Genomic DNA, 5,235 nt, shown 5'->3' with positions numbered 1-5,235 from the left:
GTCACAAACAAGCACCAGGCCCAACCTCTACATGTTTTCAATAGGAATTGAACTCTTCCATATCTAATCTGCTGACATAGCAACTGCAGGCACAAAACTATAGTTCCTATGAAATCTGGATGTGACCTAATTTCTTTTAAATCAGCTAAAATATAATTAACTATAGCACCACTTGCTTGAAAAGTAAATATAAAATAATGTAAAAGATAAGAAATGCTTAAAGAAAAACTAAAAGTAGCAGAATTCAACCCCTCAAAACGTTTATGGGACAAAATTTTCAACAAAAGTCAAAGAAAATCACAAAAGCAGCCAAAGTTTTCCAGAGAATATAGAATAACAAATTAAAAAATAAAATAGGTCTATCTCGGAAAAAAAATAACAGGTTTATGAGCATCCATCAGAAGCTGGAGCAATAGCACAGATGGTAGGGCATTTACCTTGCACATGGATTACCCAATATCAACTCGTGGCATGCCATATGGCACCTCTAGCCTGTATCGAGTGAGTCAAGAGGGCAGAGCCATGAGTAAACCCCTGAGGATTGGCATATATGGTCCAAAAACAAAAAAGAAAAATGAGTGAATTGAAAGTAGCAATTGATAACTTAAATAAGAACAGAGATATGTGATGTGAAGTGCTTAATAAATAAGGCTAAAGCAATACACAAATATCACTAATTCTGTAAAAAGCTAGCAGCATAAGGAAAGGCAACATATAAATTACAGAAATGCCAGAAGGAGAAGAAAGAAATGAGCAAAGAACTTATTCAAAGAAATAATATATAAGGGGCCAGAGTGATAGCACATTTGCCTTGCACATGGCCAACCTGGGTTTGATTTCTAGCATCCCATATGGTCCCCCAAGTTTGTGAGGAGTGATTTCTGAGTGCAGAGACAGGAGTAACCCTTTAGCACTACCTGTTGTACCACCAAACCAAATTAATGAATAAGTAAAACAAACAAGTAAATATAAATAAATAAATAAAATAATTTAAGAAAAACCTCCCAAATCAGGGGGAAAAGTGAAATTTATAGGAGTCTGAAAATGCTTAACTGTAGAGTTCAACAATCAGAAACATACTAGTGAATGTATCAAAAAAAATAGTTCATGAAAAATAACAATGAAGGTGGTTTTGGGGGAAAAAAACAACTGGTAACATAAAAGCATACTACCATCAGATTTTCATTAAACTCAGCAGAAATTTTACAGACCAGAGAGAAAAATGCAATGCCGTATTCAAAATGCTCAAAACAAATAGTTCCAGAGAAAAACACTATATATTGCATCATTCTCTTACAAATCTGAGAGAAAAATAAAAGCTTTCCCAGTAAACGAAAATCTTAAGGAATATGCCAAGACTAGACACATCCTACAAGAAACATTTAAAAGGGCCCTCATATCTGAATTGGAAAAAGGAAAATTTACAAAATAAATAAGTAAATAAACAAATGCACAGAACTATAACATTTAAGTCTTAAAGATAGTAACACAAATTCATCTGTTAATGATCATGATAATATAAGTGAAAGCAACTCACCAATAGTGGCCAGATGGATTAAAATGAAGAAACTGATTATATATTGTTTATAGAAGGTTTACTTAGAATTTAAAGACAAACACAATATTTTAAAGACAAAACACAAAAGATAAACACAAACACAAAAAGGAAAACTTAATAGGAAGCACCATACTTTGAGCCAACAAAACATCTTCTGGCCATCAAAGAGGGCAGGACACAACAAATATATTATATAATTAAGAGATCAATAAAGATGTGTATATAAGGGGCCTGTGAGGTGATGCTAGAGGTAAGGTGTCTGCCTTGCAAGCGCTAGCCAAGGAAAGATCGCAACCACGGTTCTATCCCCTGGCGTCCCATATGGTTCCCCCAAGCCAGGGCAATTTCTGAGCGCTTAGCCAGGAGTAACCCCTGAGCATCAAATGAGTGTGGCTCAAAAAACAAAAAAACAAAACAAAACAAAACAAAAAAAGATCTATATATAATAATCATTCAAATATATGCATTTAACATAGAAGTTGCAAAATATGTAAACAAATATTAACAGACTTAAAGAGAAACACTTATAGAAACAAAATAATAGTATGGAAATTTAGCACCTCGCTTATGTTAATTGAAGTATAACACAAACCAAAAATAAAGGCCAGTGATTAGTTAAACAAGATCTACTTAATAGATTTTTCATAAAGTATATCAACATCCCAAAATGTAATGAAAATTTTTTGAAATGTTCATAGAACAGTTTTAGAAATATTGATTTCAATAAGAGTAAAATCAAATGTATTGGTCTCAAAAAATAAGTTTCAATCAATGTATAAATATTTAAATAATATAAAGCATTTTAAAGCATGTTAAAAATTGACCAATTTATTAGTCACACATAAAAATAAAAATTATAAATTAGGCAATAAAGACAAAAATTAAAAATATATTTTTAACTCAATAAAATCTACAACCGGTCATTTTAAAAGATTAACAAAATAGAAAAGTGATGTGATGTGCCTCAGTCATATAGTACATGCACCTAATAAAACATATAAAAGGAATAGATATGATCCTTGGCATCTTTTGAGATCTTTGAAGACTTGACTTTAATATAGCAAGAAAAACAAAAGTAAGAAGAAATGAATACGGCTATATAAACCTAAAGTATTTCTATATAGCCAAAAAATACTCCCATCAATACAATGTTAAAAATAGGTGTCTGACACTGAAGGAACAGAACTTCTAGAACCACAAAGAAAGACTTCATCATAAGTCCCAATCCTGGACCTGTGCAAATATCGAGATCTCTAGATATAGAGGTCTTATTTCATCACCCAGAAGGAGCAGAAGTTTTTCAAACACCACGAAAGCACCACTGGTAGAATAAATGAACCTAAACGGAGTCTATAGTTAATCCCGTGACAATATACCCCAAGGGTGGAGAAACCCCATAGCGCTAAGGACAAGTGAATTCCTTTTCGAATGTTCAAATGACCCCAATATTTACTGTACCAGTGCAGGAGGGGGAAAAAAAAGGCAAAAAGCACAAAACATTTTTTATTTTTTATATATTATATAATATTTTTTCCTCATTTATTATTATTATTTTTTATTTTTTATTTACCTATCTACTTTTTGTCGATTTCTTTGTTTTGGTGTGGTTATTGAAGTTGTTGTCCCCATTTATATATATATTTTATTTCTTCTTTTCTATCTTTAGGTGCACTGCCATGTATTTTTAACTCAAGACCATGGCTTTTTTTTTTTTTTTTTTTTTGTGGTGCCTATCGTTATCACTGGAGTGCTCATTGGATATTTGACACTTCTTTTTGTACTGTTGGGTGTTTCACCTTCTTTTTCTCCTTCGTCTTTCAAACCGACGAGGAGAGCTTCTAGAAGGATTCTGCCCATTTTCGGCATATTAGACTTTTACCCCAGTTTATTACTTTTCTCTTCTTCAAATAAAAACACATAACTTGAACTATGTAGTCCTTCCTCCCAGTTAGAGGGGGAAATAAGGGAGGCACCAAGACCAAACAGGCGCAAGACTACTAAGTAGTAGGCTAGGTACAGAGGGGACCACATGTTCTCGCAGCCCCCGGGGGTGAGGGAGGAGGATATGGGAGGTAGGACAAACACGGAGATGTAGGGAGGACAAATCGGTGATGGGAACCCCCCTGATTTTATGTAAATATGTACCTATAATATTATTGTCAACAATATGTAAGCCACTACGATCAAAATAAAAATTATATTAAAAAAAAAAAAGACCCACAAAGCCAAGTGTTTCTGCTGCTCCCCCTCCCCCACCAGCTAACAGGCGCCCTTTGTGCAGTTTGCTTTGCTTCCTCTGCTTGTAAATCAGTGGTGCCCAGTGAGCCCAGGCTGTGTTTGGAACTGAGTATTCTGGGTCTGAGAAGGAACTTACTAGGCCCAAGATTGCCTGAGCATAGTTTATGTCTTATTCTAGGCAGCCAGAACACATGGGAAATGTTAAATAAATCAATCAATAAATCAATAAATAAATTTAATATGAATAAAAATAGGTGTCTGATAAGAATTATTTGCTAGAATAGAATAATAATTTAAAAATATTAATTATTTATTATTAACTTAAAATTTGATTGATGGGCAAAATACCTAAAAACATTTTTGAAAATAGCTGTATAGATAGCCAATAGGCACAAAATATTTCCATTGATATTTGTGATTTGAGAAGTTTAAATCAAAACAGAAATAAGATAATTACCTCAGAACTATGAGAATGTCTATTTAAATTACAAGAAACAACAAACAGTGGAAAAGAGGTGGAGATAACTGAATCCTTATGCACTACTAGTCAATTAGAGTAAACAGAAATATCTCTAAATATCAAAAACATTAATTCTATAAAATTAAGTTATCCACTTTCAGGTATTTACCAAAAGATACAAACAAAATACAAAACAACAAACAAACAAGATACAAAACATTTTACCATAAAAATTTAAAAAGATGTATGTACTTCCATATTTATTGTTTCATTGTTATAATAATCAAGAACTAGATGCAGCATAAATGTGCATCAACTGATTAGGGAATGCAGAAGGTTTAGTCATTTTACTGATTGGAATACTACTCAATTATAAATAAAATGGATACTGCCATTAACAATAAAATGGATTTAACTACAAGAATAATGTTAAGAGAAAGAAAAAAAAAGATAAAATTATTTAGTTCCTGGGTGTTTTCTGTGAAGTGAAAGGTACACCTTCATACTTACCTGGAAGGAGAGATACCATGGTGGTTTTCTCAGGGTGGTTTTCTCAGGGTGAGACTTATCCATCTCACCTGGATGTGCTGGCTCCTGCAAATTTCTCCAAATGTGGGAAACTCGGCTGCATAATTTGTGATAGTGGGGGACTACATTTACGTTCTCCCCAGAAAATAAAGAAAGAAAGGTGCAGCTTCAAGAATGAAACCTGCCACAATCTCTCAGTTCCTTCTGCTACCCTGCGATGTAGCGGGGGGTAATCTAGGACTGAAGTGAGTCAGCCGTGAGCCCCTCCAAGGCCACAGACTTCTTCGTATCCCACAAGGCCCACAAAGCAGCCATCTAGCTGCACCTGAAGTCCAGTTGATTTATGCTGCTTGAGATTTGATCTCCGTATTTTATTTCCCTGGAATCTATAGACCTAGGCTGGAGCCAAGAATTGTTCTTTGTAGATTCAGCGAGAAGATTCAACAGGGCA

At 33.9% G+C, this 5,235-nt stretch overlaps 1 non-coding gene across 1 annotated transcript; it reads left to right on the top strand.

Moving 5' to 3' along the window:
* The first annotated feature begins 4,758 nt into the window (after positions 1–4,758).
* Positions 4,759–4,927, top strand: LOC126002872 (U1 spliceosomal RNA). The gene has a single exon (XR_007493483.1). It is a non-coding gene; the product is annotated as a U1 spliceosomal RNA (small nuclear RNA).
* The last annotated feature ends 308 nt before the right edge of the window (positions 4,928–5,235 follow it).

The sequence above is a fragment of the Suncus etruscus genome, chromosome 2 (assembly GCF_024139225.1).
Source record: "Suncus etruscus isolate mSunEtr1 chromosome 2, mSunEtr1.pri.cur, whole genome shotgun sequence".
NCBI lineage: Eukaryota > Metazoa > Chordata > Mammalia > Eulipotyphla > Soricidae > Suncus > Suncus etruscus.
This window is presented reverse-complemented; position numbering and strand designations above follow the sequence as displayed.